A 24,358-nucleotide genomic window follows, 5' to 3' on the forward strand; every position below is an offset into this window, starting at 1 on the left:
CCAGTTAAAGTGCCTAGGTCATTTCCGCCACAGTGCACAATAATACGGTTAGGCTGTGGGAGATGTAGAAAGGTTTTCACCAAAGGCATTAATTGGTGCCACTTCAACCCTCTCTGACCAATCCATTTAATGTCTACATTTGGCAAAGCAAGGTCTTTCACAATACCTCTTTTTTCTGCAAACTTTTCACTCCAGAAGACATAGCTGTGACCTACAATCCACACTGTGAACATCTTTCAAGGAGATCTGGATGCACTCAGAAGGTGTCTTTCAGTAGAATGGCAATATGAAAAGAAAGATAGTTGTAAAATGGAGGCTAACATACTTTTTTTTTTTTTAAAGAACTGATTGGCTGATTCAAACCATTTTACAATTAAAACTAGGCTGTATGCTTAGATTTTTACAAGCATGTTTTGGATTGGTTCAGAAAAATATGTACCCACAGAACATTACTTTGGATTTGCTGTTAGGTTTGAAAAGTCAAGCACTCTTGCTCTAAGGATTAGAAACATTGTGTGCTGAACTTATGACCTCTCTGCTCACAGCAGTGTTCCATGACCTGTTGCTATGGTAGCAGGCAGAAGTCATGTTGGGGGAAGGGATCATTTGGAAAGGGTTGAAATTTGCAACCAATAGAAATGTGTGATTCCATTTGAAAAAATGTGGGAAACACTGTGATTTGGAGTTAACATGTATATGTGTGGAAAAGAGAGGGAAACATTACCATTAACTGCTTCTGGTGAGAGGAGAGAGGTGTACAGCTCAGAGATTCTGGCTCTGATAATCTGCTGTTTGAGTGCCACATTTCTTTCTGAGCTAACTACTTTTAAAGGTGAGTTATGATTTTGAGAGGGAATGTATGTGGTGCATTTTGATATAAATAATAGAAATGTGATTCTTCTTTTAAAGTTGTTTTTCACATTTTGTGTTTTGGGAGATATTTAACTGTCTTGAACTTGTAAGATATTATTGAGTATGTCTTCACCATAAGTTAAGGTGTACTGGTATCACCCAGGAATAATGTTTTCTGCCTAGAATCACACCATGAGTCTGTCTGCACACAGGAATTGTTATCAGAGATTTAATTCGTGTTGCTCTTGCTCTGTTAGCCTTGCACTCGCAGGAAAGGGGCCGTTTGTTTTCTTGAACTGTGATGGTTAGCATTCAGCAGAAATCACTTTCTCACAAATGAGAGGCAAATGCTAACACATTTGAAATTAACATGGAACATTTTCCTTCCACTTTTAAAGTTGTGTTTTTTATTTTAAGGTAAGGAAGATATTTAAGTACCTTGAACTTGTAAGATATTATGGAGTATGTCTTCTCTAGAAGTTAAGGTGTACTGGTATCACCCAGGAATACTGTTTTCTGCCTAGAATCACACTATGAGTTTGTGTGCACAAAGGAATTGTTGTCAGAGAATTAATTTGTGTTGGTCTGGTTCTGTAAGAATGGCATTCGTAGGAAAGGCGCAGTTTGTTTTTTAGAACTGTGATGGTTTGTATTCAGTATAAAAAAGCTGTTTGGGCATGTGCTATTTTCTGTTTCTGAAAAATATAATGAAAATGTGTCAGACTGTTAGAGTAATTATCACTTGCTCTACCACAGTAGTAAGTGTGCTTTCAAATTGCAAATCAAATTTCGTTTTATGTCTAGAATCACACCATGAGTCTCTGCGAACACAGGAATTGTTCTCAGAGATTCAGTTCATGTTACTCTGGTTCTTTCAGAATTGCCTTCGTAGGAAAGGGGCAGCTTGTTTTATTGAACTGTGATGGCTACCATTGAGCCCAAATTAATATGTCACAAATGAGAGGGCAATGCAAACACATTTGACATCAACATGGTAGATTTTCCTTCCACTCCTGCAATGGGTCATGTAGTTTGTACATGTTCAAAAGTCCAATTAACCCTTACCACCATGTAGTGTTACATACATGTCTCCAATGTTTATGCAGTTGCGCAAGCGTCCATGCAGATCTCTTTTGCACCTGACAGTAGACAGTCTCCAGAAGCACACTCTTAGCAGAGAGCAAGCTGTTTCTGATGTACAGTCATGCTTACTATTCAGCGCTGTGTCGTGTTTCAGATAGCAGTGAGTAATGCTAATACATTGAACATCACCAAGGCTCATTTCCTTTGCTAGAGTGTAGTACGTCATTCAGGTTGCACATGTTCATGGTCTCAAAAAGCAGATTGGGCATGTGCTGTTTTCTGTTTCTGAAAAATATAATGAAACTGTGTCAGACTGTTACAGTAATTATCACTTGCTCTACCACAGTAGTAAGTGTGCTTTCAAATTGCAAATCAAATTTCGTTTTATGCCTAGAATCACACCATGAGTCTGTGCGCACACAGGAATTGTTCTCAGAGATTCAATTCGTTTTACTCTGGTTCTTTCAGAATTGCATTCGTAGGAATGGGGCAGCTTGTTTTATTGAACTGTGATGGCTACCATTAAGCCCAAATTAATATGTCACAAATGAGAGGGCAATGCAAACACATTTGAAATCAACATGGTAGATTTTCCTTCTACTCCTGCAATGGGTCATGTAGTTTGTACATGTTCAAAAGTCCAATTAACCCTTACCACACATGTAGTGTTACATATATGTCTCCAATGTTTATGCAGTTGCGCAAGCGTCCATGCAGATCTCTTTTGCACCTGACAGTAGACAGTCTCCAGAAGCACACTCTTAGCAGAGAGCAAGCTGTTTCTCATGTACAGTCATGCTTACTATTCAGCGCTGTGTGGTGTTTCAGATAGCAGTGAGTAACGCTAATACAATGAACATCACCAAGGCTCATTTCCTTTGCTAGAGTGTAGTACGTCATTCAGGTTGCACATGTTCATGGTCTCAAAAAGCAGATTGGGCATGTGCTGTTTTCTGTTTCTGAAAAATATAATGAAAATGTGTCAGACTGTTAGAGTAATTATCACTTGCTCTACTGTGGAAATGTGGATTTTCCTGATCAGTTATGTCCCCTATCTTGGACCCCAACGGTTCTATATGCATGTTACAAGTACATGTATGTTCCCTCCAGTTCCAGTTTCTAAGACGCAAACATATGTGTGTCTACCGTCAACATGTTCTCTGTCAGATCCGCCATCAATGGGCTGGATATTCGATTCCTAAGTATGAAAGGCCACCGACTTTATATGGCTAAGTTACTCCATTTTTACAGTTCAGGCAAGTAGGCCCGATTCTGTCCTCAAAGCCTTTCCCTGCTCTCTGTCTCTGACAGCTTCAGTTTGAGCTCGCATCTGTATCCATGAACTTTGTCCTACTCCCTGTGCAGCTAACGGTGCCTGCCTCGGCCAGTTTTCGCCTGTCTGCCAAGAAGTTGTATTTCACCTTCGAATTATCTATTTTGCTCTTCAGCCGATGCATTCCTGTCCAGTGATTTAGGTAAACATTTCCTTTAGCTCACAAGCAAGGGACTCAGCCTTTCCGTCCTCCTGCAAGTGATTCATAGCCCTGTTGCCATGGAAAGTTTTCTGCCCCTCGCATCTCATATAGACACTTAGACGCTTGTACACGCACACAGTCAGTATAGAATAGATTCTGTCCGAGAGTCTCTTCCTTGTGGATAACATAGTTCTTTAAACATAGGATGTTAGATATGATTTGGGATTAGGTTGACTTGACCCCAGACTTCTCGTCTCCACATGTAGAGCTAAATGTCAAGTCCCCTTCACCCCCTAGTTGCACGTCAATTACACGTCATGCTGCCGCGCGCGCATCTATGCCAAGTATTATCTTATAGATCCACCTATGTCTGATAATTCTAACCAATCATGTTTCTTTTATTCCTTATTACGCCTAGTTTCGATTATGTCACTGTCACGTCATTTTTCTTATCAAATGTTACGCCTTCTACATTCGTTTCATTGTAATGTACTTATTATAAAAATACATGTCTGTTAATAAATTATTGTACTTCACTTCCTGAACCTTCGTGGTGACGGAACCTGAGGGCCGCGACTCGAGTCGGCCATTTTGAATGGAATAAAGCCCATTAGAAACCTCTTATACCACGGATTCTGCCTCTTGTTATTTTGAGCTATTTTACTTTATTTTAAGATTCCGCATGAAATTCAGTCCGGTAATATTTATTTTATTTACCACATAATGGCGCCCGAATAGGGACACTTTCTCATCTCACGCGCCGGCGGTGCGTTGCAGGCCCGGTCTCCTGCCACAGCTGGACGGACCATAAACGCGTACCAGCAGGATTTCCTGTAAGCTCCCTCCGGTCAAGCGGGGGCGACTGAGGCTGCGATCAACCCAGACGAGGCGGTGAGAAGTGCGAAGTATCCCGACCAGAGCCTAGCTGAGAGAGCAAGATCCGAGGTATACAGAGGCCCACCAGGTTTTCCGAAATTCCGACGTCCAGAGGGTCCAATGTCCGCAGTTATCGAGTCCTGTCCATTCTCTGAGGCCTTCCGTTTCAAGGAGCTACTCGGTGAGTACCATCGCCGAGGAGGCGTGTTGACGCGCACATAGGTTGTGCCGGTCAAGACGGATTTGGGTACACAAATCCGGTCTGCACTGTTTAGCAGTGTATATGTACTGTTTAGCAGTATATCAAGTATTCCGAAGTATTCAGTTATTGTCAAGAATTCAGCGTGGTGATTAGTTAGGCAGACTGTCATCATTGTCGATCATTGTTATAATGTCTAATGTTTAATGTTTAAAATATTCAGAAAATGTCTTGCATATTGTGGTATGAATGACTGTTCATTGTTCACTGTTCATTATTGTGTTTCTCGTATTAAGTAAGTTCAAGAGTAAGTATCAGGTCAGTTGTCAATATGCCGCTCTTCTCGAAGTTAAGGCAGATTACTACCAGAAAAGGGGTGCTTGAAGAAGCAGTTCCTATTCCTCCTAGAGACACTCCAGGACATTTCATGTACCATAAACATGGCTTAGATGCCATATTGTTTCTTGATCTATGGGTAGATTATACCAAAGGATTACCGGAAAGTCAAAGGTGGCCCATAGCGGGAACCTGGGATGCAGAGTGCATCATGAAAGTGGAGGAAGAGTTATGGAAAAGAAAGGTCAGACAGTCACAGAAAGACGCTGTTGAGTTATGGCGTAAAGAATCTCATAGACGAACAGAAAAAGCACGTAGACAAGAAGAGAGGAGTAAAGAAAGTTCAAATAAAGTTCAAGAAAATCTATTAATTGAGGAAGGTATCCGAGTGAAATCAGAACAAGTGAATAGACAAAGAAATGCTCTTATGAATGGTATGTATCCCCTTCTAGCCGAAGGACTACCTAAGGCTGTTACGGAGGTGCCAAAAGACTTGCCACCCCCATTATTTCCAATTAAGGTACATCCAAAGGGGCATCCCAGAACCGCAGAAGATGTTTTTCTTTCCTCATATCTAGACGATGCAGCTCCCGAGTATGCTAACGCCACACCACATAGACCGTCTGGCGGAGGGATTCAACGTCAGGATCAGGTATCTGTCCCCGTGCAACAGCAAGTCCCGATACAAGCTTCGGCAAGCACATCTGTTTCCGCATCTGTCTCCGCAGTCGACTCTACAGGGGTATCGACACCCATAGTTGCTGTATCACGTTCGACGAACCCTTTCACACCCGACGCCCCAGATGGGGCCACGGGAGGTGCTAGCAGTACTTTTACACCACCTAGAATAAATAAACTTGTCTTTCAAGAGTCAACACATTCACGTACACCTAAGTTCGTAAATGAACGTACGCTTAAGGAACTCCTTGTAAATTGTAGATATGACCCAGTGGTTGGTAAAGAGGACGAAATGGTCCTGGCATCATTACGTATCAGACGAGCCGCAGAGTATTTAGCAAGGTTACCAGGGATGACTACGCATCTAGATAACATATATCATTTTGTTCAAACAGGACGAGATCCAGGATGTATTAACAGAGCTATGGAATTCCAGAAAGTAGAGATACAGGGGGAACTGTTACGTTTCCTCATAAACTGTGTGATCAGAAATCAAGATCGTCCGGGGGTAGACCCGAATGCAATGCTTATTCTTACAAGATGGAGTCAGAATATATCAGAAGGGAGACACGATAAGCAAAATTGTATAATAGCCATGTGCCGAAAAATACGTAAAGAAATAGAGCGTATTCATGAAGAAAGATTGGGAACAGACGAGTATGAGCAAGATGAAGTGTCCGAATCAGGGAACTCTGCAAGACAGTCAGAGACCATAGCCTATGTAGGCAGAGGAAGAAAGAGGCCGAGCTGCAGGTTCAGGGCTCGGGGATAAAGTTAAACTATTACCAGGTTTACTAGTACAGGTATTGCCACGTTTATTAACTACAAAAAAGGAAGATTGGGGTGCAATCACAGCCTGTAAACAAAAGCAAGATGAAGACACAAGCGATTATTATGCTCGATTTGAAAAATGTTTTGGTATAAATAGTGGTATAAAAGCAAGTAGTGACTCATATCCACATTTATTTGTGACAAAATTAGTGGAAAATGCATTGCCCCCAGTGAAGAATAGAATATTAAAATTCGAGAGTACCTGGCAAAGTAACACTCCGTCGCAAATGCTACAAATGTTACAGTATCATCACAATAGAATTAGGGATGAACAAGAACACGAGCATAGACGCATGAAGGATACAAAAATGAAAATGCTAGTTTCTCAGACAGTACCAGCAGATGGTCACAAAAAGGGTGTGACACATTCTGGTGATTCTGCAGTTCCTGTAAAAGGAACCTGCAATTACTGTAAACAACTAGGCCATTATGTACATGATTGTCAAGTCCTGAAACGTAATATAGCTACAGGTATTACAAAAGAGAGACCACGATTAGTTAGACAAGATCAGAATGAACAAGGAGCTATGCAGCATGGACAGTCCATGCCAGTTCAGCAACAGTCTATGCCAGCCTCACAGCAACCCATATAGTTTGTGCCAGCTGCACCACCGTTGCCTGCTACTGCCACACAAACCACAACACAACAAATGTATCAGACTGCACAGTATGAATACCCTGAGTATCAGCGTTACGCATGAACCAGCCTAGAGAGGGAAGTTGACTTACCGCTTATCGAGATTCCGGTAGATCAAGAAGGACCTTATGTACATAGTGAATTATTAGGTCAAGATAGAAAATTCTTACTCGATACAGGGGCAAGTCGAACAACCATAAAACGTAGTGAAGTTCCAGGGGCACCCCTCTCAGGCTCTCAAAATGTTTCCCTTGGTTTTTCAGGAAAACCTATTGTTAATGAAGTATCACAGCCTCTACCACTTACGATAGGACCTTTGACACGAACTACAGATTTATTGCTTACTAAATCATGTCCAGAAAATTTGTTAGGAATTAAAACTCTGAAAGCACTAGGAGCCATAATATGTTGTTCTCCGGAAGGAGTAAGGTTGTTTTTGCGTGATTTTAAAGGTCACTATGTGTCTAGAGACATGGATCCCCGACTACAGACTTTACCAGTACATCTATGGGCACAAGGCCCTACAGATGTTGGCTGCATGAACATTACACCCTATCGAGTTACATTGAAAGCAGGAGTGGTACTACCACGAATGCGACAATACAAGTTACCGCATGATGCTGTAGTGGCTTTGTTGAAAATCATTGATGAGCTAATTGCCCAGGGAGTAGTTGTAGAAACAGACTCCAATGTATGTAATTCACCGATAATTCCGATTCTTAAACGAACTGATCCTACTGCTCCGCCAGTATACCGATTGGTTATTGATTTGCGTGAACTAAACAAGTGTATTGTACCACAATTCCCTGTGGTCCCTGATATATCATCATTGTTGACAGCAATTGATTCCGAAGCAACATTTTTTACTGTAATTGATCTCAAGAATGCCTTCTTCAGCGTCCCAATAGATCCGGAAAGCCAATACTTGTTCGGATTCAGTTTAAATGGGCGCAGCTTTAAATTCTCACGCGCTCCTCAAGGATTTACAGAAAGCCCCAGCATTTACAGCCAAGCACTGAAACGAGAACTTGACAGTATACACATGCCAGTCAATACTGCACTGCTTCAATATGTCGATGATCTGCTGATCACCGCGAGAAGCGAGCCAGAATGTGAAAAAGCTTCTCTGACAGTTTTACATTTCCTAGCCGACAAGGGGCACAAGGTGTCCCCTTCTAAGCTGCAATTCTGTGTTCAGCGAGTTATTTATCTTGGTCACTCGCTGTCCAAGGAGGGAAGGCAGCTTACACCCGATCGCATCCAGTTAATTGCTAATATGTCAATACCCCAGACACAAAAGGAAGTGCGGGCTTTTATAGGCCTCACTTCATATTGTAGGCAGTGGATCCCTCAGTACGCATTTCTAGCAAAACCACTCATTCAGTTAACCACACAGGAGGCAGCCACATCGACTGTTCTCCCTTGGACTCAGGAACATACACAAGCTTTTGAAAGCCTAAAGGAAGCTTTATGTCAAGCACCTGTTTTAGCAACACCATGTTATAGCAAACCTTTTACACTCTTTGTTACAGAACGCGAAGGTACTGCCTTGTCAGTACTCACTCAGGATCAAGCAGGATCACGCAAGCCATGTGCTTATTTTTCCAGTACATTAGATCCCGTAGCTCAGGCTTTGCCTGCATGCCTGAAATCAGTGGCAGCGACAGCTTTAGCAATCAGACAAAGCGATGCCATAGTATTAGGACACCCATTGACAGTACAAGTACCACATGCAGTAGAGGTTCTTGTGAACCGAACACAAACACAACACTTGACCATAGCAAGACTTACCGGTTATGAACTGACATTGTTTCAACCACACATAGAGATCCGACGGTGTAATACATTGAATCCTGCTACACTATTACCTGTAATTGGAACAGACCCACTAGCTCATGATTGTGTTGAAATCATTGAAATAAAGACGAAACCTAGACAAGACTTGACAGACGTTCCATTGTTAGATCCAGACCTGACGTTGTATGTAGACGGATCATGCATGAGAGCAAGTACAGGAGATTTAGTGGCCGCGTATGCAGTCACAACAGACACTGAAGTTATTGAGACACATTGTATAGATACTTTGTCAGCCCAAGCAGCAGAACTTATTGCTCTAACACAAGCCTGTATTCAAGCCACAAATAAGAAAGTTAATGTATACACTGACTCACGTTATGCATTCGGAGTTGTACACGACTTCGGCGTGCTGTGGCGAGAGAGAGGTTATCTAACGTCCCATGGTGCCCACATTCAGCACGGGCCCCTCATTCATGCTTTGTTAGACGCAATACATTTACCCACTGCTATATCGATTATGAAATGTAAAGCACACACGAAGGTTACTGATACCATTTCTCAAGGAAATGATTTAGCTGACCGAACAGCTAAACAGACTGCTCAGAATCGCACATTAGACATGACAAAGCCAATAGTTCAGACCCCAACACAGTGTATGGCAATTAAGGATCCCGCACTTGACGTAATTGACATACAGACACATGCCACAGCAGAAGAAATAAAGAAGTGGACTGAACTAGGAGGGATCCAGACAGATCAAGGATGGATGACGAAGGAGAAATCTGTATGGTTTCTCCCTGATTCCATGGTTCAAGCCATTATAGCTACAGTTCACAGTCCAGCACATTTAGGAGAGAAGGCTATGCTAGACAGCATTCAGCACATTTGGTTCAACAAACATTTACGAGCAGCAGCTAAACAAAAAGTTCGTACCTGTATGATATGTTGTCAGTTTAATCCAGGAAAGAGTGTTCCCGTAGAGCAGGGTGGATTTCAGCCTCCTGACCATCCTTTTGAAGTCCTCCAGATGGATTATATTCAGATGGAACGTTGTCGAGGATTCAAATATGTCCTCGTAGTTGTCTGCGCTCTCTCCCGTTGGACAGAGGCGTATCCCGTATCAGATTACACTGCCCCGACTACTGCCAAGCAGCTAGTTCGAGAATTCTTCCCACGGTACGGTTTACCACGTGTTGTATATTCAGATAACGGTCAGCCTTTCTCATCCGAATTAATGAAACATGTCTCACTTTTGTTGGGATATCAGTGGAAATTCCACTGCGTCCGACATCCCGAGGCAGCAGGTCTCGTAGAAAGACATAACCAGACACTGAAAATCAGACTGTCCAAAATATGTAGAGAGAAAGGTGTCGACTGGATAGTAGCATTACCAGTTGCACTCTTTTACATGAGAATGGTAGCACACTCTAGAACAGGGCTATCCCCGTATGAGGTGATCTTTGGTAGACCACCGAATATGTGGGGGACGCCTATACCACGTAAAATAACTGATGTTGACTGTAATATGCTGATAGATTACCTGGCTTCCTTGATGTCTGCACTACAATCTTCTCGTTCACAGGTAGCTGCAGCCTTTCCCGACAACACTGAGGCGAAACCCCATGACGTTGTCCCGGGTAATCTTGTCTTTGTGAGAAATTTCGACAGGAAAAGTCAATTGGAGCCCAGGTGGAAAGCACCCAAGTTGGTCCTGTTGACCACAAGAACAGCCGTGAAGATCGAGGGACGAAAAGGGTGGATTCATTCGAGTCACGTCAAAAAATTTCATGGACTACCTTCAGATATAGACACTGTGCCCTGCACTCCCTCACAGACTGATTCAAAACTTCCTTTTGTTGAACAGAATGACTCTCAGTGCTATAAACAGAAACTCAGGTCCAGATCTAAACTGTCGGACGATTTGATTGTTTAAGTCCTCTCCAAGGTGAAGCGGTTGAATCTGTCCCGACATGTACCCCTTAGGTCTGAATCATGTAGAGTCCAGAATCATAATGAAACGACATGCGTATTGTAAATTACTGCGTAACCACTGTATTGTGACTTTATTAATTTTGTCTTCCTTGAGTTTTTTAATAGTTACTGCAAGTATATTGTTGCATATGTATTATCCTGTTTCTAAACGTGTTTTCAATATAACTGATGAACATTCTTTTAGTGACCTACCGCCACATGAATTATCTTATAGACTTGCGCTGCGCAATAACACATTCATTAGTATGTTACATCATTCCCATCAGACTAGTAATGTGACCAATTGTTGGGTGTGTGGCCGACTTCCTCCCTATCAGAATAACAAAGGAGTTCTGCCTTTCTTTCCACATCCGTTCACACACAATGGCTCCTGTGGAGCATGGTTTAGTTTATTAAATTCCCTAGACCCAGACACAGCAGTTTATCAACAACATTGGATATGGGGAAATCTGAATCTAGTTTTATTCAAAATCTGTCACCCTAATAAGGAGGGTCACCCCAGTAGAACAGGAACTGATTTAGAAAATGAAGTGTATAAATTAGGTAATTTTACGCCTAATCTTATGATTCTGAATGTCAAATCCGAAGTCGAACTAATTCTGCCCACTATGTCAGTATTTCCAGTTAAGGGTGAATTATGTGTAAGAAAAGTTGGTTCCATACATATGGGCCATAGCCAATGCGTTACTACAGTAGAATATAGTGATCAAGGTAAATCTTCATTTAGAGCTTCTCGCCATTCTTACTTCATATGTGGTCAGACGGCATATATGCGTCTGCCTCTAGATTGGGATGGTACCTGTTACATAGCATTCCTTTTGCCACCTGTTTTCCTAGCTCCCCCTGATTATTATCGAAATTTTCATTTAGTACACAATAGAGAGCAAAGAGATCTCCCAGTTGTCGATTATACTGAGACGGCATGGGACAAGTATGTAGATTTCAATAAAGGTATCTTTCCCTATATAGGTACAATATCAAATAGTAAGCTGATACGCAGACTCACCAAGACTCTTGAAGCTGTAGTAAACGAGACTATAGCCGCCCTAGGCAATCTGACAGAGGAACAATCAGTGATGAGAATTGTTGTTCTCCAGAATCGTCTTGTCCTTGACGTCATCCTGGCAGATAGGGGCGGAGCTTGCAGGGTCATCGGATCCAGCTGCTGTATATTCATACCAGAAAATTCGCCATCTGTATATAAAGCTATAACACGCCTTCATAAGATTGTAAGCCAGATACACGAGAATCCAGGCACTTGGACGTGGTCCGGGTGGTTTTGGAGTGTGATATCAGCCTGGGGATGGAGAGTTCTATCCTTCCTAGGTATTGGCCTTCTTATGCTCTTCAGTTGTTGTCTATGCCTGCAATGTGGACCAGCGATTTGTGGTATGTGTGCCACATCGTGTATTCCACATCAAGGTTTTCGTTCAAGATCCCGGAAGAAGAAAGAAGAAGAAATGATGCTCCATGAGCAAATCAATGGAATGATGAAGATTGATGTCTCGTGAAGGGCAAGAAGGGGACAAGGAGGGAATGTGGAAATGTGGATTTTCCTGATCAGTTATGTCCCCTATCTTGGACCCCAACGGTTCTATATGCATGTTACAAGTACATGTATGTTCCCTCCAGTTCCAGTTTCTAAGACGCAAACATATGTGTGTCTACCGTCAACATGTTCTCTGTCAGATCCGCCATCAATGGGCTGGATATTCGATTCCTAAGTATGAAAGGCCACCGACTTTATATGGCTAAGTTACTCCATTTTTACAGTTCAGGCAAGTAGGCCCGATTCTGTCCTCAAAGCCTTTCCCTGCTCTCTGTCTCTGACAGCTTCAGTTTGAGCTCGCATCTGTATCCATGAACTTTGTCCTACTCCCTGTGCAGCTAACGGTGCCTGCCTCGGCCAGTTTTCGCCTGTCTGCCAAGAAGTTGTATTTCACCTTCGAATTATCTATTTTGCTCTTCAGCCGATGCATTCCTGTCCAGTGATTTAGGTAAACATTTCCTTTAGCTCACAAGCAAGGGACTCAGCCTTTCCGTCCTCCTGCAAGTGATTCATAGCCCTGTTGCCATGGAAAGTTTTCTGCCCCTCGCATCTCATATAGACACTTAGACGCTTGTACACGCACACAGTCAGTATAGAATAGATTCTGTCCGAGAGTCTCTTCCTTGTGGATAACATAGTTCTTTAAACATAGGATGTTAGATATGATTTGGGATTAGGTTGACTTGACCCCAGACTTCTCGTCTCCACATGTAGAGCTAAATGTCAAGTCCCCTTCACCCCCTAGTTGCACGTCAATTACACGTCATGCTGCCGCGCGCGCATCTATGCCAAGTATTATCTTATAGATCCACCTATGTCTGATAATTCTAACCAATCATGTTTCTTTTATTCCTTATTACGCCTAGTTTCGATTATGTCACTGTCACGTCATTTTTCTTATCAAATGTTACGCCTTCTACATTCGTTTCATTGTAATGTACTTATTATAAAAATACATGTCTGTTAATAAATTATTGTACTTCACTTCCTGAACCTTCGTGGTGACGGAACCTGAGGGCCGCGACTCGAGTCGGCCATTTTGAATGGAATAAAGCCCATTAGAAACCTCTTATACCACGGATTCTGCCTCTTGTTATTTTGAGCTATTTTACTTTATTTTAAGATTCCGCATGAAATTCAGTCCGGTAATATTTATTTTATTTACCACACTACCACAGTAGTAAGTGTGCTTTCAAATTGCAAATCAAATTTTGTCTTCTGCCTAGAATCACACCATGAGTCTGTGCGCACACAGGAATTGTTCTCAGAGATTCAATTTGTGTTACTCTGGTTCTTTCAGAATTGCATTCGTAGGAAAGGGGAAGCTTGTTTTCTTGAACTGTGATGGCTACCATTGAGCTCAAATTAATATGTCACAAATGAGAGGGAAATGCAAACACATTTGACATCAACATGGTAGATTTTCCTTCCACTCCTGCAATGGGTCATGTAGTTTGTACATGTTCAAAAGTCCAATTAACCCTTACCACACATGTAGTGTTACATACATGTCTCCAATGTTTATGCAGTTGCGCAAGGATCAATGCAGATCTCTCTTGCACTTGACAGTAGACAGTCTCCAGAAGCACACACTTATCAGAGAGCAAGCTGTTTCTCATGTACAGTCATGCTTACTATTCAGCACTGTGTGGTGTTTCAGATAGCAGTGAGTAACGCTAATACATTGAACATCACCAAGGCTCATTTCCTTTGCTAGAGTGTAGTACGTCATTCAGGTTGCACATGTTCATGGTCTAAAAAAGCAGTTTGGGCATGTGCTCTTTTCTGTTTCTGAAAAAAATAATGAAAATGTGTCAGACTGTTACAGTAATTATCACTTGCTCTAACACAGTAGTAAGTGTGCTTTCAAATTGCAAATTCAATTTTGTTTTCTGCCTAGAATCACACCATGAGTCTGTGCGCACACAGGAATTGTTGTCAGAGATTTAATTTGTGGTACTCTGGTTCTTTTAGAATTACATTCGTAGGAAAGGGGAAGCTTTAATTCGTGTTGGTTTTATTGTGTTTTTCACTTGTAGGAAAGGGGTAGATAGTATTATAAGATTTGAAAAGCACCAAAAAAATATAGTAACACATTTAAATTACATAAAGGTATTTTTGTTTTAGTTTCTTTCAGATGTTGCTGACCAACAGTGAAATAAATTAAAGATGCCTATAAAATCAAGGAAGAGAAAAGAACAGAAAAAACATTTATATTTGAAGACAACTGGAGGACCCAAATTAGTTGAAGATCCTCATGTTGGAAAAAAGAAAAAGTCTTCTGGTAAGCAAACTAAGGATTTTTTCAAAAATATCTTCAAAAAAAGAACAAATTTGAAAAATGTCCCCACTGCAAATAGAGTTTCAAGTAGAAAACAACAGGACAAAAGTGAGAAATTACAAAATGCTAATGTACAATTAGAAGCAATAAAGATTGACTTAAAAAGAAAAACAGCATTTAAAGACATTCGTAGAAAAATGTTTCAAAGAAGAGTGATGTCCAATTTGCTAAAGGATGTGAAAAAATATAAGAAGAAAGCGAAATTTTATAAGCGAAAAAAAGATATTGAATCAATTGTAGCTAAGGCTTTAGATTTAAAAATTAATTGAAAGTATTGTTACCAAGGCATTAGAAATAAAAAAAACTATTCATTTTAATTTTGAACAGGATCCGTACATTAGATAAAATGGTCAATGTAATGAAGTCACAAAGCAAAACGAAAAGAGTAGTGAAAAGAAATAACTTTTGTAAAGTGTTTTTAGGAGAATGGATGCATAGTTCAAGTACTGAACCATTTTTTAATGAAGAGAGTTATCTTCAAAGTAATAGTTTGCTGCATGCAGTTGACACCAGAGGTCGTGCTTATGAAGTGAAAGATGGTTGTATAATGGAAAAGGAGAAAATGGTTCCAAGAAATGAGGAAGAAGTGATAGCTGATGAGGTTATGGGGAGACGTCCTAAAGCCCCAGTGAACACTTGGAATTGTAGTAGTATTTGTAGTGTACGACAGGAATCTATTGATAAATTACGTGAGTTTCTAAGAGAATATAGTAAAAAAAGTGTTAAACAGAAGATTAAGGTGCTTCAAAGACTAGATCCATGTAGAGTGAGAGAGAATACTGGTTTGCAATGACATTCTCTGGCTTGTCTTTCTAGGAAAGTTTGCCAAAGTGTTTTTCACCATTTTAGGATGCTGGCAGTTCATCATACTGAAATGAGAAAGTTTGTGAGAAGATTGTATTTTGCTAAAAGTCCAGCACTAAAGTTAAATGAGTTGAATAGGGCTCTGTTCCGTGGATCTGTATCAGATGTAGAGAAGGTTACTGATGAAATTCAGTTTTGTTACTTTGGTCCGGAACAAGAAAGTGCAGGTAATGACACAGTTATTGAAGAAAATGTGGAAGAGAATGTAGAAACCCACTGTTAGTAAAAATTTTGAAGATCAAATGACAAAATTTACTATCATCGCTAATGAAAGACCCAATATTACTTGTGTTTGTTGCCGGAGAAGCCATTATAAAAATCAAACAAGGAATGTTGATCTCTTTAAAAAAAAGTGAAAAAGAAAATAATACTAAGTGGTTGGATTTTGCTACATATTTATTTCTGGAAAATTGTTTTGATTTGGGTGACTATCACCGTATTTGTAAATACTGTTATAACAAGTTAGAAGAAAATAAAATGCCAGCAAGAGCTGTACATAATAATTTAGAATTGGTTGAAATTCCTGCAGAACTTAGTGATTTAAATACGTATGAGTCTATACTCATTCAATGTGTCCATCCTTTTCAGACTATAGTTCGTATGGAGCCCAAAACAGGCAAATTACCTCCTTCGGATTTACAAAGAGGTTTAAAAGGAAGAGTTGTCTTTTTGCCATTGGATTTGAAAAACAATATGGAAACTATTGATGCAGATAGATTGGAAACTGAACCATTAGTTATTTTGGTTAATGGAGTACCAACAAAGAATAAGAAAATTTGGCAGGAGCTGGTAGATGTACGAAAAGTACAAAGAGCAAATTTATATTTGAAAAGAAATAATAAGTACTATGAATCAATTTATATGGATGAAGATGAATAAGTTTTACTAGCAGACTCAGGAATACCAGCTGGGCAAATGGAAAAAGTGGATAAGTCAAAAGAAGAAGAAATTTATGAACATTTCAGCATACATCCTCTTCATTCAAAAGAAGTTATGGCAAACACTATTGATCTGTTTCAGATGACAAAAGCACAGGGAACTCCCGTGAGTGTGTGGGAGGAGAGCTTGGAAGCTCGTTGTTTTCCCCAGCTGTTTCCTACAGGAAAAGGTGGACGATATGATGAACGTCCAGTACAGATTCCTGCTTCTGAGTATCGGACAACAAGATTATATGCAGAAGATCCCAGATTTCGTCAAAGTATTCCTTATTTGTTCCATCTTTTATTTGAAAGTGACTTGTCAGCACTATCTTATGCAGTAAATCACATTTTGAAAACTGGAGTACATCTACATAATGTGTCTGCAAAGGATTTTATGAACAAAGTGCAACAGCGAGATGATCATTTGGAATCTCAATTGATTAATCTAATGGCTTGTCAGCGTGGGACAAATGAATATTGGTACCGACGCCATGGAGAATTGAAGTGTATGTTATGAAATTTAGGAACTCCTACATGGTTTCTCACCCTAAGCTGTGCTGAGTACGCTTGGGATGATCTTCTGGATTTTCTTCGAGAGGCAAATTCAAATATTGAAAACATCCAATACAAGACAGCAGGAGAATTGTGCTCATTGGATCCGGTTAATGTTTGCAGATATTTCAATCATAGATTTAAGGCTATGATGTCCTTCATCTGCAATAAAAAAAATCCACCTCTTGGAGAAGTTGTGGATTTCTTTTGGAGAAAAGAGTACCAAGCAAGAGGTTCTCCTCATATTCATATGCTGTTGTGGATCAAGGATGCCCCAAAATTTGGAACCGATTCTGATGATGCAGTTTTAAGTTTCATCGAAGGATATGCAACATGTGCTATACCTAAAAGACCAGAAGAGAATAACTTAAAAGAGCAAGTCTTACGTTTCCAAAGTCATCGGTGTGGAAAATACTGTCGACGAAAGTACAAGAGTAAAGAAAAATTCTACACAAAATGTCGATTTGGATTTCCACGACCTGTTCTTTCAAAAGGAAGAGTCAACAGTTTTATGTCAGCTGTGTGACATACTATTACAAGAAAATCGCCTAAAAATACCTACAACCTAAGAAGAAAAGAAGAGTCAAAATATATAAATGACTACAACCCAGTCATTTTATCCATGTGGAAGGCTAACATGGATATTCAGTATGAAGCTGACAATTCTATTGCTGTTGCTCGGTATGTCACATCTTACATCACTAAATCTGAGAAAACGGAATTGAAGGAAATGTGGGAAGAGATTTCTCACGAGAAGACTGTCAGTAAAAAGCTATACAGTTTCAGTTTAAAGATGTTATCGCATCGAGAAATTGGATCCTACGAATGCTCAGATAGGTTATCATCTGCAAGTCTGTACTCCAAATCCAGAAGAATAATTTGGGTAAGTTTAGGCCTTGCAGGAATGCGAAATCGGGTACTGAAATCTGTTGGAGAAATTGAATATTTGGCGGAGAATGACCCGGAAAGTACAGATATTTTGAAATCAAACATGTTGGACACATATTACCCAAAAAGAAGTCGTCATCTTGAGAACATGTGTCTCTATGAAGTGCTGCAGAACTACATTTTTACACGGAAAGCCACAGAAGACATCAACAATGGAAAATATAAAGTCATTGGTGAGGAAGGATGTTTGGTGAAGTAAACAAAAGGAAGTTTGATTAATCACAGGAAGCTGAGTTGCGACACTCCTGACAAAAAGGAATTTTACTACTTAGCACTTTTACAGCTGTTTAAACCATGGCGTTTAGAGGATGAATTACTTGGAGATTTTCACAGCTATGAAGATTCCTTTAATGCATGTAAAGATACGATTGAATGCAGTACTTTCACAAATTATGTGCAAATGTTAAATGAAGAAATTGAACAGGAAGCTACAATTGCAGCTGAAGTAGCTAGAGACAGTTCTCAAGACAGCCAAAGTTCTGGAACACTCAGTCAAGATCCCCTAGGACAACCAATCGTAGAAAATGAAGCTGCAATAGCAATGACTGAAGTGGAAACAGCTATGAATCAAGCTCAGGAAGATTTAAAAGACTTACCAAATTTGGAACAGCAACTGAATGAAGAACAAAAACAAATTTATGAAGAAGTCACAAAAAAATTTATCATGGATTACTACATGAAAAGAAAGAGTGCTCATGTGCATTATTTGAACCAAGTAGGATGTATGTGACTGGACAAGCTGGAACTGGAAAAAGTTTCTTAATTAAAGTCATCCGAAGCTACCTACAGCAAAAAACAGATTCAACTTTGTCTTGTGTTGTTACTGCTCCAACTGGGTTAGCAGCATATAACATAAAAGGAATTACCTTACATCGATTGCTAATGTTACCAGTGGAGCATGAGAACAAAATAGAATATCACAAGCTAACAGGAGAAGCATGCTTCGAAGTTTCAAGAGTGTTGAAAAAGATGCAAGTTCTCATTATTGATGAGGTAAGCATGGTATCAAACTTAATGCTTGCCTTTGTGCATTTAAGAATGCCGCAAATTCTAAAGAGAGACTATGACGTGTTATTTGGAGGAAAACATGTTATAGTTTTTGGGGATCTTCTGCAGCTCACTCCAGTTAAAGGACAACCGGTGTTTAATACTGTGACACATGAAGACACAAAGAAGTCATTAGGAAGTATTGGTAATGCGAATATTTGGTCATTCTTTGAGTACAAAGAACTCACTACCAATATGAGGCAAGCAAACGATGAAGATTGTGCAAGTATTCTGAAAGATATCAGAATTGGACTACTCACAGAAGTTTATTTCCAAATGAAGAAATAGTTGCAGAGAAAATATACCAGAACAGAAAGAGATTAAGAAAATGGAAGCAGTGGACAAAATTCAGCATGAAGGAATTACTATTACATTAACAGGCAAATTGAAAAATAAATTGGATTCTCTAGAGAAGAACATTTTGAAAACAGCTGGATTAGAAAAAAATCTTTATGTTTGTATGAACTGTCGAGTATTTTTAAGAAGAAATTTGGATGTAGAAAAAGGTTTAGTGAATGGATCTATGGGTAAAGTTGTGGGTTTTTGAAATACCAGAAAAAAGATGGGATTGAACTTTTAAAAATAAAATTTGATCAGATTGAAGAGGTTAAAGACATTTGTCGTTGTTTAGTTCGTTTCTTGCTTGTGAAAGACTTATATGTACGTAGGAAGCAGTTTCCGTTTTCTCTAGCATACGCTGTAACTATTCACAAATCTCAAGGATTAACTGTAGATAGTGCTTTTGTAAACATTGGTTCTACTGTGTTCAAAGAAGGTATGGCATATGTTGCTTTGTCACGAGTGAAAACATTATCTGGTCTATTCATGATAGACTTTGATGACTCAAAAGTTAGTGCTGATGCAAATTGTGTAAAGGAGTATAATAGATTAAGAAGAACCTATGCTCCTCATTTAGGTCAGTATCCTGTGTTTGAAAAACGTGTTGTTTCTCGGAAAAGGAGAATTGAGAATATCTGTAAAGAGGATGTACAGAAGAGAAAACAAAAGGAGAGTGATGTGAATGCAAGCAAAAAGAAAAAGGACAGTGTTCAAGAGGTTGTTGGTTGTCATTTCGAAAATAGCTCTGGTGTCAACTGCTACGCTAATGTAGTGCTGAATGTTGTATTTTATCTTGAAAGTTTGCAAGAGCAGATAATACTAAATCATGAAAAAAGATTCTGTTCTCTGCTGAGTTTTCTTTTTGAGAAGCTGAGTAATGATAAAACTAAAATAGAAAGTGCTTCTGATGTTAGAAAACTTTTAGATGTATGTTCAGGAAGTACACAGTTTACTCAAAATGTCCAGCAAGATGCACAGGAATTCTTGATGTATATCCTTATGGTACTGGAAGAAGAAGGGGTAGAAATAGAAAATATGTTTCGTCTCTCTTATAAATAGGAACATAGTTGTGAAAACTGTTTCAGCACATGCAGCTCTAATGTTGATTCAGAAAGGTTCATATATTTAACATTACTAGAGAGTCAATCAGTCACTTTTAGTAAATTAGTTAAAGATGCCAATCACAGCATGGAATGTTCTAAATGTAAATCAGACATGTTTTCAACGTTATTTTTAAAGAAATATGGACAGTATGTAATTTTAATGATGCAACGTTGTAGAGCTGATCGTTCAAAATTGGACACTTTAATAAAGAAGTTTACAGGACATCAATTATCAACATCTGGAAAAACTTTTGTTGCAGTTGCAATAATTTTCCATGATGGACCTTCGATAACTTCTGGTCATTACACAGTTTATCTTAAATGTGAAAAAGGCTGGACACTGTGTAATGATTCTCAAATGATTTTCAAGCAACGTTTGCCTGTAGAATTACCAAATTCCTATTTAATTTTTCTAAAACCAAAATTTTAGATACAAATTGCAACATCTGAACAAATCATTTTTGCGATTTTATTGGATTACCATTGGATATTTCATCAAAAAAGAATTAAAAAATTACCATTTGGCCTCATGGAAAGGTAAAAATTTCTCTTGTGGACTTCTTTGACAGATATTATTTTGGTGTATGTGCTTAAGCAACAAGATTTACAGACGATATTTATTGAAAATAGTTATTGTTTTTAGATGATGTTTTTATTAAATATGTCACATTTCTATAAAGGTATGTTTTACTGAGAAGAGATTCAGGGCTTTTTTTCTTTCAGATTGTTAATTTTTTTGCCCGCTGTTAAGTGATGAATGCAATTGGTTTCACGATTTACAGAGAAATTCAATATATTCTGAAAACAGCAAAAAAAGGGCAAAATATTGTTTTTTTAAATAGGAAAATATGTGTACTGTATTGTAAAATGTATTGTTAAGTATAAATACTTTTTTTCTTTTTTTACAGATTGAGAAAGAAAATTTAGGAAAATTAATACTTTTTTCTAGCAATTAAAAAAAAACAAGTTATTGATAATTAAGTTATTCTGTTGGTCAGGTAAGTTTGAAATATCTGTATTTATCACACATTTACTTTCGTACTCCCTTGTTTTCACTTCTCCTCACTCTGCTTTTCTTATTTCCCTTGTGGTCCCTCAAGTACATTGAAGGGTGAAATAATAATTTTTTAATTTTTTTATTTTTTTTTAAAAGGTGCGCGTACCGTCCGCGCACGGTAAATTATTTTTTTTATAAAAAGTGATAAAATACATTTTAAAAAATTGTGAGGTAGGGTGGCTCTTAAAAGAGCCCTTGTGTTAATACAGGGACAGAGGAAAGAAAGAATGGGAATATTAAAAGGTACCGCACTTGTGCTACTCAATCTTATTGTCTATTAGAGGAATACTAGTCTCCCCCATAGCAATAAGAGAGTAACAAGTGTTGCACCTTATATGTACTCTCTGAAACCGAGGGTAGATGTCCAGAGGAGCAGAAGAGGGTGATGCTCCCACCGCAGAGGAAGTGCACGGCTGAGCTGCCAAAGATGTACTCGGCTGAGCTTCTGCGGATGTGCTCGGCTGACATACTGGAGGGGTTGCTTCAGTATGTCGAGCAAAAGTCTTGGGATGTACATCCCTAATGTGTCTAAACATAGAGAAAATTCCATAAGAATACTTCTTCCTTGGATTTCCTCTAGATAAGACACGCCCACAAAGTCTGCAGGTGACTAATGGAGCATTGACTTTTTTCTGCCCCTCTGGAAATGTGAAATATTCCCAAACAAAAGAATTATTCTGTTTCCTCCTTCTCTGTCTAATAATGCTGTCCTGCTCACTCTCAGAAGAGGACTGCTGCTCTGCCATTGTATCCCAAAGACAATTCAGCTCCTTCTCCTAGGGAATCACAAGCAGTAATGAGGGGAATGGGTGTGGTGTTGGAAGTTTCTGGAAATTAAACAAGTTTCTGAATCACATGACCTACCGTGCACGCTCCGTACGCTTACCGTATGCGCACGGTAAAAGTACGCATGCGCGTACGTAAGACGCACGCATGCGTGCATGCGCATTAGAAGCACGCGTGCACACGCGCATGCGCATTAGAGGCATGTGCGCACGCACGTACGGCGGTTCCGCGTAATGTGCGCGCGTGCGCGCGCGTGCGCGTAGGAAGCAAGCGCTTACGCGTCGGAGGCGAAGTACGGATGCGTATGTAAATCGCATACGCATGCGCACAAGGAGCATAAATATTACGTACGCGCACCGTACATAAAGCGTACCGTGCGCGTACCGTAAAAAATCCTAATACAAATAAATAAAGGTTTGTAGAAGATATTAACTATGTTATTTAACTATATCTAAACATTTATTTAAAAAAGGTGAACCATTCTATATTGCAGGATACAGTAAATCAATGATTATATACATAGGTAGCATATTGTTTAAAAAAAAACTCAAAAGAAAAAAAAAAAAAAAAGGATTTAAAAAACCTTGCAAAATCACTGAAAAAACCATAGGTTTCACACACGTTATAGTTAGGAATTAACATTTAAAAAACCTTGCAAATTCACTGAAAAAACCATAGATTTCACACATGTTATAGTTAGCTGGACATTTCAATCATACAAAACCATTGAAATTCCCCCGTTATAGTTAGTTCAGCTAACTATAACTCGCACGCCCGCAATCCACTGCTGATGACGTCACATATTACATCACTCATGACATTTTCAGTGACATCACTCATGACATCATTGATGACATCTCAAATGACATCACTGATGACATCACTGATGACGTCATTCATTGAGTATGTGTTTCTGAACAGTTTTATTATGTTTAATATATATAGGGAAAGGCCTGTTGAAGAATGAGTGGGTGTACAAGTGTGTAAATGGATGATTTTCTGTGGTGCGTAACTGACTCTATAAGTGAGTCGTTTAACTGTATCTTACTGCAGACTAGTGACTAAACTGTGTAAATGTTTGTATGTGTCTGTGTGTTGGTATATAAGTGGCGGCATGGTTTTGTGAATACCTATATAAGTGTCTATATGAGTTATTGATTGCTTGTCTCAGTATCTGTATGGGTTCCTGAGTGTTTGTGTGGGTAGGGTGTGTGTGACTCTATGCATAGATGTGTGAGTGGGTGATTCTATGGGTGCATGGTTTTAAGAGTGCATCTGTGATGGACTGTATGGTTGAGTGAGTGTATGTATGGGTGTGTTACGGATTGAATGTATATCTCAGTGGTACATTTGTGACTAACTACATATGTGAAAGGCAGTATATATGCATGTAAGAGTATATAAGTGGGTAGATGTGAGAGTGTGTGATTGTGAGAGTGACTGTATGGATGAGTGTGTGCTTGTATCAATGATTCTAATAGAGCGTAAGAATGTGATACTATTTTTATGAGTAAGTGAACTTGAGTGTGTATAACCGCATAGGTGAGTAACTATAACGTGTGTGAAACCTATGGTTTTTTCAGTGAATTTGCAAGGTTTTTTAAATGCTAATTCCTAACTATAACGTGTGTGAAATCTATGGTTTTTTCAGTGAATATATATATATATATATTATTTTTGTATATAGATTTTTTAAATATTTTTTATTCTGAAGGCGAGTGCACCAAAACGCACTTGCGTCTGTTCGGTGTTTTTGATCATGTTGGCAAATAAACTTTATTTCTGGTGTGCTCCTCTTATCTAATCTATGATCGCAACAGGATCATTTCCTTGGGAATATATATAAACACACACACACACACACACCACGGTACATATATCAGTGGAGTGATGTATATATATATATATATATATATATATATATATATAATCACCACAGTACATTTATGGAATAATGTGTGCATATATATTATATATATTAGGCTTAGGCGGTGAGCAGAGCGGTGAGCAGAGCGGTGAGCAGAATTTGCGGAGTTTTCTGCACTTCACAGAGCTTGCGATGTGCAGCGGAGATTTTTTCCCCGCTTGCAATCGTG

Source organism: Triturus cristatus, chromosome 12, assembly GCF_964204655.1.
Source record: "Triturus cristatus chromosome 12, aTriCri1.1, whole genome shotgun sequence".
NCBI lineage: Eukaryota > Metazoa > Chordata > Amphibia > Caudata > Salamandridae > Triturus > Triturus cristatus.